Genomic DNA, 14,554 nt, shown 5'->3' with positions numbered 1-14,554 from the left:
AAAGGGGTAAGCAACTCACTGAATACCTTTTTTCTACTAACCTTAATATCTTGAATGTAGGTTCAGAACCCACCTTTGTAAATAGAAGGAGCAAAACAATTATAGACATCACCTTAGCAACAGAGGGAGTGTCTGATTATATATCCAATTGGCATGTGTCGAAAGAAGCATCCTGCTCAGACCACAAATGGATACTTTTTAACATGGAGGTAAACATCACTACACCGCCTCCCAAGAGGAAACCCCGCAGAACGAATCTTACTCAGTACAAGTCGCTGATGGAATCGCGTCTAAAGGACGAAACACTCCCAGCCAGAATAATCGGAGTAGACAACATCGAAAACCAAATAGAAAAAATATACGAATTCATGACTGCCAGTTATCATGCTACATGTCCCCTCACCAGCCCTCAATCAGACAGACCAAGACCCCAGACCTGGTGGGGACCTGAATTAGAAAGGCTCAGGAAAAAAGTGAGGAGACATCTGAACCGCGCAATGAACACAGGCGATCAATACGACTGGGACATCTACAAAGAGTGTAAGTCTGAATACAAGAAACGCATCAGATACAGAAGATCAGAAGGCTGGCGTAAATTTTGCAGCAGCATCCAATGCCATAACCAGGCCAACAGGGCAAGGAAATTAATCTCTAACCAACCCAGGCAAATCCTTGGATCCCTGCTGAAACCTGACGGTACATTTACCAACTCACCAGAGGAAACAGAGCGAGTCCTGACGGAAACTCACTTTCCAGGATGCAAAATAATGCAGCATATCGAGTGGGTAAATGAAAACATAACCGCTGAGGAAGCTGACTGGCAACAAGCACACAAGTTGGTGACAACCGATAAAATAAAGTGGGCTATAAATTCCTTTCACCCCTTTAAGTCAGCAGGACCTGATGGGATCTTTCCCGCCTTGTTGCAATGGGGAGGAGAAGGTCTCCACAACCGGCTGATCAACATTTTCAGGGCGTGTCTAGCGCATAGATACATCCCTAGGATATGGAGGGAAGTTAAAGTGATCTTCATACCTAAACCAGGTAAAAGTGACTATTCAAACGCTAAATCTTACAGACCCATAAGCCTTACCTCTTTTACCCTAAAGACCCTAGAAAGGTTGTGTGAAAGAGAACTGAGGGAGAATTACCTTAAGAACATACCCCTACACCCCAACCAACACGCATACAGTCAGGGTAAAAGCACCGAATCTGCACTCCACGCTGTAGTGAACGTTATAGAGGGCGCACTTTCGGAAAAAACCTTTTGTCTAGGAACTTTCGTGGACATTGAAGGAGCCTTCGATAAGACAAAATTTACAAAAATAAAAGAAGCATTACACCGCCATGGAGTATGTACAACTCTGTCATCATGGATTGAAAACATGCTCAAACACAGAGTGATTTTACTAAATGAAAGTGAGACACAGAAAGCATTTGTAGCTAAAGGCTGCCCCCAAGGAGGAGTTATCTCACCTCTTTTATGGAACTTGGTAGTAAATGATCTAATTACCACTCTAAACGAAAATCACTACTTTACGGTAGGCTACGCAGACGACCTAACTATATTAATAAGCGGAAAGTTTGCCAGTACTACATGTGAAGTAACAAATGCAGCATTGAAAATCGTGGAAAGATGGTGCATAGATAACGACCTATCAGTCAACCCACATAAAACAGAATTGGTAATGTTTACAAACAAAAGAGTCCTGGGTAACTATAAACTGCCAAAACTGTTTAACACCGAACTCCAACTAAACAGCGAAGTGAAATACTTAGGAGTTATACTTGACAGCAAGTTAAACTGGGCGGCCCACTTGGAAACAAAAATAAATACAGCTACCGTAACCTTCTGGCAATGCCGTAGAATGTTGGGAAAGACATGGGGACTTGCCCCGAACATCGTACTATGGCTCTACACAGCTGTGATACGACCTATGATAAGTTACGGCGCAGTTGTATGGTGGCCACGCACCAAGCTGATCACTACTTGTAATAAACTGCAACGATTCCAAAGACTAGCGGGTATGGCTATCACAGGATGTATGCGAACTACACCTACCGCGGCTGTAGAAGCTATGCTGAATCTTCCGGCACTACACCTCTATATAAAACAAGAGGCGGCCTGCGCCGCAGTAAGGTTGAAGACATTAAATCTTTGGAAAACCACTCAATCCCCACACCCAGAGGTTCTAAATGAGGTGATTGAAAAGGAGCCTCTGCTGTTGGCAGTAAGTGATAGATCTCCAAAGGAATACATATTCGATAAGAGATACAAAATACAGCTGCATGAAGAACTGAAAGGGGACCTCAGTACAAAAAACCTCAGGATTTTCACAGATGGCTCAAAGACAAGGTCGGGCACGGGATACGGAGTGTTCTCGGATGACCTAAATATAAGAATAGCTGCATCACTAGGAGCTCATAACACTGTCTTCCAAGCAGAATGTATGGGTATCATAGAAGCAGTCACTGCTACTTTGACTCGAAAGGTAAAAGACTACTCCATCCGCATCCTTTCAGATAGCAAATCAGTACTACAAGCCCTACAAAGCCACACTATCACCTCTAAGCTAATATACAACTGTCACCAATGTCTGAGGGAGTTATGCGAAAATAACAACCAAGTAACTCTTCAATGGATAAAGGGACACAGTAACTCACGAGGGAATGATGCCGCTGATGAATTGGCCAGGAGAGGCTCAGCGATGACAGCAAAAGGACCAGAACCAACTATCCCTCTCCCGCCTAGCTGGCCTACGAAGGTAATACGCCAACACACCAAGGAATTACATAATAAGTACTGGATGAACGTAAGTGGGTGTAGACAAGCAAAAGAAGCTCTACCACAAATAGACCCCAAGCTCTCTCGCAAGCTAGTAAAACTTCCACGACCTAGGTTACGGAAAATAACTCATGTACTAACGGGTCATGGCCCTTTTAACAAGCATCTGTTCAATATAGGTGTCACCGACAGCCCACTGTGCAGAGCCTGCACGGAGGCGGACGAAACGGCCGCACACGTCATTTTGGAGTGTAGGAGTGTGGCCTCATACCGGGCCAAACACCTGGGGTCACCGAGGACTCTCCCCGAGGTCATGGGTGACATCAGAGGTTTGATACATTACCTTGAGGAACTAGGGTGGCAGGATTAGCCGCCCTCCTCACCACGCAAAATAGGCGCGCTGTAGTCGTCGAGTTGCGGATAATAGCCCGTGATAACCTATAACCTATATAACCTACCAGTGGGAGGCTCATTTGCACGGATGCCGGCTAGATTATGGGTACCACAACGGTGCCTATTTCTGCCGTGAAGCAGTAATGTGTAAGCATTATTGTGTTTCGGCTTGAAGGGCGCCGTAGCTAGTGAAATTACTGGGCAAATGAGACTTAAAATCGTAATTTGTCTCAAGGTGACGAGCGAAATTGTAATACTGTTCAGAATTTTTGGGTTTTACAAGAATCCTTCGCGGTACTGCATTGTAATGGGCAGGGCGTATCAAGTACCATCAGCTGAACGTCCTGCTCGTGTCGTCCCTTCGAAACAAAGAATAGTCTGTACATCAAATGCTAACAATAAAGAAACACCATTAATATCTCTTTGTTCGGATTCTCGTTTTATTATGACGAGAATTTACGTAATCGCTATTAAGACAAGGAAACAAATCGGAGCGGACATATTAGTATTACTTGTCCTGTTATATTCGTGGGAAAAAAACCGTTTCAATATGCAACAAAGACATAAATATATAAAACGGAATAATTTAAATATTTCACAAGAATTGAAAGATTGACCTTTGTAAACTCGTTTTCATATATAAAGTTCAATGAGCACTGACTGTTTACTCTTTGTGCTCAGGAACAAATATTTAGATTCTATTTTAACGGGTATAGTAAATTTTTCAACTTATGCTAAAGCCGACAACTTTTGGATGTCGCCTGACGTTGACGGAAGTACCTCTCTAACTATTTACTATAATGCACTTCTCGAGCAGTGTAGGGGAAGAGTTATATACTTAAATATCCTCATCGTCTGAATGGATGTGAGGCGTTCACCGCTGTGATGTTTTCAAGGAACTTTCGTCTCCGTACAGCGAAATAATGGAATTATCTTAATACTAGTAGTCCGTTGCATTCGCAACTAAAGGTTTTATCACAATAAAATGCTTAAGTAGGGACAACAGAGCGAGTTGTCATACTGAAACATGCAGGGCAAGCCTGTCAGCCATTAAGTTGGCATAGCGACATCCCATTCTGCACGGACGCATGCCAAGAGAGGGGAGATATTAGTAGGATTATATATATATCACACGGGTTCATCCGAAGTGCGTATCAACTACCTAAAAGATATGGCAACAGGAGCGTAGTATGTACAATTCCTCTGGTGTTACAAGTATAGGCGGCAGTGATCACCTACCATCGTGGTGACCCGTACACTCGATGTCTTTTATAGATAGAAGGGAGCATAACGAAGTCTGCCACTGGATCAAAAGAGCTTTGCCAGCCTAAAGGACGGTCTACGTGCCATATCACTTGGCGTTGCGTAGAGACGCTTCATTGTCTGTTTTATCCGCATTTATCACGTGGTGTATTCCGAAGAGCTATTTGACTTAATCCCTGCCGAACAACACAAACTAGGATATCATGCCCACCATCTTGATGTCTGGCGTTTCTCTAAGAGTTCAAATTATAATAATAATAATATTGACACACTTTTTACACAAATTATCTAGCCCCAAGTTAAGCATATATATATAGCCTGTGTTATGGGTTACAAGACAACGATATATTTAATACAATATACTTACATAAATACATTTAAACATCCATGACTCGGAAACAAACATCCATATTCATCATATAAATGCTTGCACCTACCGGGATTCGAACCCGGGACCTCTAGCTTAGTAGGTAGGATCGCTAACCACTCGGCTATACAGGTTGTCAATTATGGAATGAGCTTCCTTGTGAGGTGTTTCCAGAACGATATGTACTTTCAAAAAAGCGCACTACACTTGTCTAAAACGCCCGCAGCTCTATGATTCCTCTGGTGTTGTAAGAGACCGTGGGCGGCGGTGATCACTTAACATCTGGTACAATCGTATGTCCTCCTCTTCCATAAAAAAATATTAACTTTAAACCAGCAAAGCTTATTTCAAAGTCTGCAGTAAGTATTTATCACAGAATTTGTTAAAAAAACAAACAATTTTATATACCTACTTAGTACCTACACATGAATAGTATAAGTTTTATCCATGTGACATTTAAAGTGTTTCATGAGTACAGATCAAATAACAAAATAGCCGCCCACCAGGAAATACCTACAAGTGTTTAATGCTGTTTCATGTATTACCTATTTGTACTTGCATATCTACAGCCATCATTAGTGTTCGCATATGCACATGACATGATGACATGTCCAACATGAAAAATTATTTTCTATTGCTTAATTTATTATGTTTATAAGCTTGTCTGTACTTATTGATAAGCTTACAAACCCTTGGCTGTGTGGGCCATTTTTTCATTAGATGTTAAATTATCAAATTATTAAAACATCTGTTAGTGAGTGATATAATAAGGTGTTTCACGGATAGTTACCAGGGTTTAGTTAATAGTAATTCCATGTTTGTAGGTGTATAATAAACTGTACTCCGTAGTTGCATCCACCGACATCATGATGTGTTAAAAGCTTAGATATAAAATATTAATACATTTCTTTCATAATCAGCTGAAGGAAGAAGTATTTTAATTTTTATCCACTGAGCAGGTAACAAAACTTTTTGGCTAACTCCAAGATAACAATCTGCTTCTTTGAATTCGTTATTCATACAAGTTTGCAGTGGCCATGTAATACTTTGACCTTTATAACCCTTATGACCTTAAATATTCTTCGTAATTCAATAATATATAAGTTGTACACTTTGAATTATAACATAGGTTAATTACAGTTAATAGAAATATTAATGATGTAAAGCAAATTATCACCTAATTAATGAATGAATGATGTTCTAAAAATAAGAAATTTACATGTTTGTACCTATAGGAATAGGATTAATTAGAGAAATATAATGTTATTAAGTACTTATATTAAATATATACATACTTACATTAATATTTATTATTAAAAAATTTACATTAATTTTACTTATTGTGGAAAGGAGCTGAGCATGGGGACCTTTTCTTTAAGTGGAATAAAAGTAATCTTAAAATATAGAACAATCTTGCAAATTTAACAGCAATTTCTTTAGTTTTATTGAAAAATAATCCAATTAATAAGAATAAGGTGACTTAAGAACTACCTACACTCCTTTCTTGGAAATGTTAACAAATATCACATATTTGTGAAAGCCTAAATCCGTACATCTTTCTGCCTATTTTACTCCCATTCCAAAAATTAATCTTTCAAAATGCAATAGTTTGTATATATATTTATTTGGAAAAAAAACAGTTACTTAAGTAATATCATTGTAGCGAGGGCTTCAATAAAATGTCCAATTAAAATTAATCCAATTAGAATCAATAATTTTAAAATCAAAAGAAATAATAACCATTTTATCTACAGTTTTTATGAATATCTTAACTAGATAATACCCTTCTCATAGTGTAGCAGTAGTCAATCATAACATTATGTTATACAAATAAAGCTTGACTGATTCGGATATAAGAGTCTTTCATAAATCTAAATACATGATTGCACTATTTATTACCTACCATATATTTATCAGAAGTACTATAGGTAATTATTAAAAAAGTTGATTTTATAGAATGCTATTACATATTTAAGCATTATGCAATTTATTTAAATATACAGGTTCAGTGGAGTTTAGAGAAAAAAAAAACAAAATTAGGTGATTAGTCATGTTTTGGAACTTGTTTGGAACATTCGAAACAGTAAAATTAGACTCTCATTCATATTAAATCCATTTACAATGGATATCTTACTGCAGTCTTATTTTAATGAAATTTATTAAACTTAGACTTAATTAACAATTAAATCAATAAAAAATACTTAGATAATATTACAATACGATATTCGATTTCGAGTACGAGTTAATAATTTAGTAGTTAATTATAATAAACTACAAAATCAAATTTATTGATTATAAATGTTAGAGAAATAGTAAAAGCAAGCATGAATACTGGAAATTTATATTAAAAGAAAAGCAAAAGATAAATTGTTTTATGGTTTATTTATTTACTTTCTATACCTATTCTTGTTAAGAAAAGCAGCAAACGATCTACAAAACTGTTACAACTACTGTTCAAAAATAACACTTCATGAATATTTTTTTTTTAATAAGAAACATTAAATGCTATGGCATGGGATTCCATGACTTATTTTCGCCTCTCCAATGATTACTTTTCTACATATTTAAAAACAAAGAAAATATGAGCCCAACGCGCTTACCTAATAATATGCAGAATTAAAATCCTCACTGCTGAACACCACACTACAATTTCACAAAAAAGTATAAAAGATGCACAATGCTAACAGACAACTGTTTTTTTATTATGTACGATAAATAGTCTGTTATATACATACGTCTCTACTCTATCTAAAATCATATGTTACTAAGCTAAATGAAACTTGGAAGTCAAATTAAGAGGCGAGAGGCGAGAACAACAACGTGAATCGCGAATACAGACTGAACGAACTCCATACCAATCAATTGTTCGGTCACACTACGAGAATAGACGATGTTGCCCGAAGCTGCACAGCTGTTTAGTGTTTATGAACCCGATTAAGTAGGGACAGGAAAAGCAGATGAGTAAATTAAATGGTAAAAGTATACTTATTTATGTCTCTTTGCATTCAGTAGGTAGGTAACCACTATAGCTATATATAGTACAATAATTTAGCATTGTGACTTGATTGTGAGCACAAAGCACATTTTAATATACGGAAAATTGCGACTTTGATTGTTGATATTATACTCACTGATCAGGTTACTACATTGTCAGTAATTTAAAATGTCATTTCCACATCGCATTTTGTATGTTTTGTGTTATTTATTATTTAGCTACTTATTTTATAATAATGTAGGTCAAAGTAGCCACACTATCCATTATAAGTGCTATCATACTGGTATAGCAAAACATTAAGCATAAGCTGGTAGAGGCAAAGAATATGTAGTAGTACAAGAAAGGTAGGTAAGCGTACTATATGAATTCGAGTTCGAATTATTTCGACTGATAAATAAAATACGGTCTGCCGTCTGCCTAACTGTACTGGTAGGACAATGGATGCAGTACATTTCTAGTACGAGTGCACCAAAAATGCACTCGCCACTCAGAGTAAGACAAGGAAACACTATATCTTCGTGCTCTTCGCACAATGAATCGTGTATCGCTTGACGTTTCGTTTCACTCTTATGCGAGCGTGAGCTCGAGCACTAAGGAGTGACTCAATGAGTAATAAACGTAAAACCTTATTCGAAAAAAACACAGGGTAGTATTGTTTGCGGATCTTCACTTATATTCAAAGTGAAAATAAACGAACGTATGACGAGGGAAACGCATTTCTTTCTAACGACGTGTACTGGTTAAGCGCTAATAACCTAATATTAAATAGCAAAAAAACGAAATATATACATACATTTTCATTGCCAAATTTCAATGTAGATGCGAGAGAGCGTTTCGAACAACGGAAAGGTGATAAAACCTGTGGAATCTGCTATATTTTATGACTTTACTCTTGATTCCAAATTACAACGGGGCCCCCATATTGGGGGATTGGCTAATAAACTTAGTTATGCACTACCCGCAGTTAAAAAAGTGTAATCTGTACGAGCGATTTAATTAAAACTTAATAATTATTAATTTAAGGATTAATAATTGATTGATATATAAATTTATATTACCTCATCGTTTGAACAGCGTTGGCATTTTATCTACTAGAATAGTTAATATTACAGCATAAACATTTACATTTTTAACTAGTCAAGACATTGTAAGGTTCATGATTTTCTCTTTTATTTTTATTAATTGCTGAAAGAGTAAAATGTTCCTGAGGCTCCACTATTTCATATAACTGATTATTATTCCATTTTATATTCTATGCACCAATTATGTCGCGCCGAGAAATAGGCGCCGTGGTAGGTAGTGAAATTATTGGGCAAATGGGACTCGACATCTTCTGGAATTTTTGGGTTTTTCAAGAATCCTGAGCGGCACTGCGTTGTTATGGGCAGGGTGTATCAATTACCATCAACTGAACGTCCTGCTTGTCTTGAAAAATTTACGTTTTAATAATTTTCACACATTAAACATAATTATTGAGAATAGGAAATTATAGATTAGATTGGCACATGTCAAAAATATAACGTTGTTAATAAATATGAAAGAAAGTCGCAACCGTCAAATAATTTCTGAACACCTCTTAAATAATTTATTTATTACAAAACTATCTTATAATAAATAAATCAATACACTTTTTGTAAGTGATCGTTACTTTCGTCAGAAAAAATCTGACATACCCTCAAGTATAGAAGTTTTACTTCAAAAGATTAAACAATAAACTGACATAGATTCGTCGGGACTAGTTTATTTTAGTTAGTTTCGTACTATTATGTCCTATGGTGTATCATTACTATGGGGCAATGCAGCTGATACAAATTATAAATGCCATCTTTGTGCTGAAGAAGAAGGCTATTCACGCTTTTTATAATTGGCCCTAAAGAATCATTCTGAGCCAAATTTAAAGATTAAACAATAAACTGACATAGATTCGTCGGGACTAGTTTATTTTAGTTAGTTTCATACTATGTCCTATGGTGTATCATTACTATGGGGCAATGCAGCTGATATAAATTATAAATGCCATCTTTGTGCTGAAGAAGAAGGCTATTCGCGCTATTTATAATTGGCCCTAAAGAATCATTCTGAGCCAAATTTAAAGATTTAAAAATTGACTGTTGCCTCTCAATATATTTTTCATAATGTTATGTATGTACTTATGTGTACAGGCACATAAGCGAATTTTATTTTCATTTTATAAAATCTGTGAGAATCATGTTAACACTAGGAATAAACATAAACTTATAATGGCTACCTAGGATGCAGTGGCGTAAATATTTTGCTTGGGGGCTTATGAAGGGTAAAGATATCTCACAAAGGAAAAAAAAATGTTTGTATAATATTAAATGAAATGTTTATTCAAGAGTTTTTATTAATTTTTGCATACGCACGTCGTGTTAGTAATTTTTTGTGGGGCGATGTACTTACATAAATACTTTTAAAACATTATCCCAGAAAATGCTCAAAACAATTATTGTATTACCATAATCGAGATTTTTTTTACCATAAATTGGGAATGGGAGCGATCGCCGTTAGACTAGGTATTTAGATTATAAAGTAGTTTTTGTCTTTCAATGAGTGATTTAATATCCTACATTCAAACAAAATATTTTAATTTGAATTTTATCTGGAATATATTATGTTAAGGAGATAATACTATAAAAATAACTACAGTAAACTAGTCCCGCCGTATCTATGTCAGTTAATTGTGTAGTCTTTTTAAGCGCGTATGCTACAGAACTAAGTAAAGGTACTTGTCAATATCTCTAGATATTCGCAAATTGAGTATTGCAGTGTTCAGTGTCAAAATAAACACGATTGGCGATTAGTCATCGATGTAGATCGGGCAACGTGATCACCGGCAGCCTCTTCTTTTGAGCAAAGTGTAATAAAAAGTGAAGCAAAAACCTAATTTAAAACTACAATAACACGCGTTTTAATCCTTTAAAGAGTATTTTTTATAAAAGGTTAAAACCACAATTTCATACTCGAATAACAATCTTAAAAACCGCGATTACTGTCCAAATTTTACAATCTAAGCTATCAAATCTATACTAATATTATAAAGCTGCAGTGTTTGTTTGTTTGTTTGTTCATTTGGACGCGCTAATCTCTGGTACTACTGGTCCGATTTGAATGATTCTTTCAGTGTTGGGTAGTCCATTTATCGAGGAAGGCTATAGGCTATGTTTTTTTTTCAAAATTAGGGATCCGTAATAAAATTGCTATTTTGTAACACAAGGTGTAAAATCGAAAACCTATTTTTGCGTGCGCTGCAAAAACTATTGACAATAGAACAAAATGATGTACAGGCTATAATTACTTATAAAACTATCGCGTGAATTATACTTTATATGGCAAAACAACGTTTGCTGGGTCAGCTAGTAGTGTTATATTTGTTCAACATAGAAAATATTATTCATTTAAAGTTACCTTTTATTTACCCATATGTGGAGCAGGGCAATTATTCTAAGTTTATGTCTAGATAAGGCGGAATATTCATTTTTGAAAACAGTAGGTACCTATTTAGTATTTTCTTTGATTTACGCGAGTTTTACATTACACATACAAATAAAACACTATTAAAGGATTAAAATACGTGTAATTGTAATTGTTATTAGGTACATTAGATTTTTGCGTAAAAGTAACATTTTTATTTTAGTTAACCCGATGTTTCAAGAACTTTCCAGATCTCGTTTTCAGGGGGCTGCAGATGAAATGAGTCAAAGATAGTATTTGTTATAGTTGCCATAATGAAGTTCATGACATCATAAAAAATAAACTACATTTAAAAAAACCGACTTCAAAAACTGAAAAGTATCAAATAACTAAAAATTTAATTTAATACACCTCTTATGCAAACCATTGTGTCCGCGTGGGTTGTTTTGTACTAGACGAAGCTATAAGCTCTCTAGCTCAAAGTCACGCGTGGCGAATGGTACATTTATTACATTTGGCTTGGCAACGACTTCAATTTTATTAATATTAAAGGTAAAGGTTTGCATAAGAGGTGTATTAAATTAAATTTTTAGTTATTTGATACTTTTCAGTTTTTGAAGTCGGTTTTTTAAACGTAGTTTATTTTTTACGTTTTAGTGTCAGTTAATTATAATATATAATCAACCTGAATGAAAACTCCAAAAAAAAGTCGTACACAGAAAACAATTATGTCATCCAGGTAGACAAAAATTTTCATATAAATGTTCATAAAATGAAAACTACTGGGCCAAACTATGTAAATTTTTTATGGGACCAAATGGCATCTATTTCGCGTCAAACAAAAGAAGAATTACGTAAATCGGATCATAAATCTCAGAGAAATCGGTGTACGTACATAAAAAGAAATACCGATCGAATTGATAACCTCCTCCTTTTTGAAGTCGGTTAAAAACAGTAACAAACAAAAGTATACCAATACTGAAATTGAATTTAGTGTTTTAGTAACACCGAAGTAATAAATAAATAATGTGTCGCGGTGTCTGTGCCCTGTGGTGAGTTGTTGACGGTGAGTCGAGTTCCTGCAATTCAGACGAAGGCGTAGGACGTAGTGCCGTAGGTGAACGACCCCGCTGCGGCCCCCGCGTTGCTACGTCAATACTTCCTGCCTATCTAACTACCTAACATAAATAAAATGATAGAGGTTTTCATTTGTGCACGCATCACGGAAAAGCTACTGGATATATATAAGTCTTCTAAGTTTTATTCCTAAGACACTTGGCCCTTGTCTAAAAAAGACGTATGGCGCTCGGGGACTGCCGCAGTGAAGCTATTGCATAGCATTTTTTATCAATTTATGCAATTATAATTATTTATTTATTTTATTTATGCAGTATTTTTTTTTTAATAAAATTAATTTTAAAAAAAGCAAACGGGAACTGAGTAAAATTTAACTTGCAAGATTTGATTACAGACAGACAACGGGACAGGTGAAACTAAATCAAAATGCTTGTCATAATAAAAGTAAATAAAAAAACGTGATAAAAAGGCTCGAACCTGGGACCTTCTGCACAACGAGCATATGTGATAACCGCTGTTCCACGGCAACTGTAAAAAGCGTGCCGAAATATCTATATACATCTAGTAAGTAAGTGTTAGGTTATTTTCGTTACGGAATTTCTGGATTCGGTCCCCACGCTCAAGGCCCGCGATATAAGCTATGCAATAGCTTAAAAAATACTGCGATAACTTCATGATAAAGGTATTAGGGTTTTAAGAAACAATGATTTTTATATTATGCACTACGTTCGCAGTCATGTGTATACGCGGACAAAATAGCGGGTATCAGCTTATTGTTTCATGCTGCCTCGATTTTCAGTAAATTTCATTTAAATGGTTAGAATTATGATAATATCAGTACTTATATTTGTTGAGTATGACGACAAACGAATAATTACACAAGTGATAAGAAACTTGAACCGTGAGTTCCCTACTTCTTTTTCTCAAGCTAACCAGAAAGCCAACTGGGAGCAAGGAAAGCAATTAGGAGAAAAGCCTTGAATGAAGAAAATAAACTGCTTTTGTACAAAACATACTGCTGAATAAGATATAAAGACTATTTATATATTTATTTATTTAAAGCAAACTTTACAGCATTTCTATTCTACAGATTGCCTATATACATGTATTGCCTTTAACAAAGTTTGGCAGATTAAATTATAATGAAATAATAACGCTGGCAAATAATTGGTAAGTAATTAGATAAAATAAAGAAGAAGAAGTCCTGAATAATGTGTGCTTGTGATACATGATTATTAAATAGATATGTGTATAGTGTGTATGAATATGTGATAGTGTTATGAGTTGTGAGTAGTGTGTACGTTTCAGTCTAATGGGCATCGTTCTCAGCTTGGGACATGTGCTCGATCACTGAGTTAATAAATTTATTACGGCTGATGAAAAAAATGTCAACATCTTTAAATTTTTTTTCGTATAAATTTACTATCCTATATACATAAGAGCGAATCATTAGTGGCTGCCATTTTAGATTCGTTTCTTTATTAGCACGGGCTATAAGTAAGTAATATATAAATGAGTAGTGTTGGTAATAATCAAGTCAGCAATATACCACGTACTTTAACGATAGACTTACAATATATACTAGCATAATATAGACAAACAATCGTGCGAGAGGAAAGAACACCTCTATCGGAGATTCAGCAAGATAGAAAGCGTAGAGCCGGGTCTGCTGCGCCTATTTTATAACATGTTAGCAAAACAGTCCGTCCTGCTTTTGTGTATGTTTTTGTTTCATTTCAAAAATGAGTTCCGACAAAGTGCATCCAGCTTTTTGTATTTATTTTTATGATGAATGTAACATCTTAAAGAACCGGTCTTTCTGTTATCAGTAGTATAAAAAAACAAAGTGTTTTCCTTATTCCTCCATCACAAACAAACCAAATAGAATTATCGCTAGCTACGAATGATAGCTACGTTCTCATTCAGTGAACGCTAACAAATTATGCGTTAATTTCCCCCGCAGGAACGCGGGAGATGTCATCCATTTCTCGTGGTAAACATGTTAAGATGTTTTATTTAACAAAAAACACTACGTTTAAAAACCGACTTCAAAAGCTGAAAAGTATCAAATAACTAAAAATTTAATTTGATACACCTCTTATGCAAACCTTTACCTTTAATATTAATAAAATACTATTATTTAAATGTGCTACCTATTGATAGGTTTTAAGTCAGTGCCAAGCCCGTTTTTATGGGACCAAATGGCATCTATTTCGCATCAGAAAAAAAGAATTACGTAAAT

General features: G+C 35.5%; 1 protein-coding gene across 1 annotated transcript in view; it reads right to left on the bottom strand.

Annotated features, from left to right (window-relative positions):
- Positions 1-7,632, bottom strand: part of LOC126968680 (ATP-binding cassette sub-family G member 1) — a 71,189-nt gene extending 63,557 nt beyond the window's left edge. The window contains exon 1 of the mRNA XM_050813728.1: positions 7,409-7,632. The gene's annotated coding sequence lies outside the window, so the exon portion shown is untranslated. The remainder of the gene's footprint in view (positions 1-7,408) is intronic.
- Between the last annotated feature and the right edge of the window lie 6,922 nt (positions 7,633-14,554).

The sequence above is a fragment of the Leptidea sinapis genome, chromosome 16 (genome assembly GCF_905404315.1).
Source record: "Leptidea sinapis chromosome 16, ilLepSina1.1, whole genome shotgun sequence".
Taxonomy (NCBI): Eukaryota; Metazoa; Arthropoda; class Insecta; order Lepidoptera; family Pieridae; genus Leptidea; species Leptidea sinapis.
Note: the sequence above shows the minus strand (reverse complement) of the source record. Positions and strands in the feature narration are given on the sequence as shown.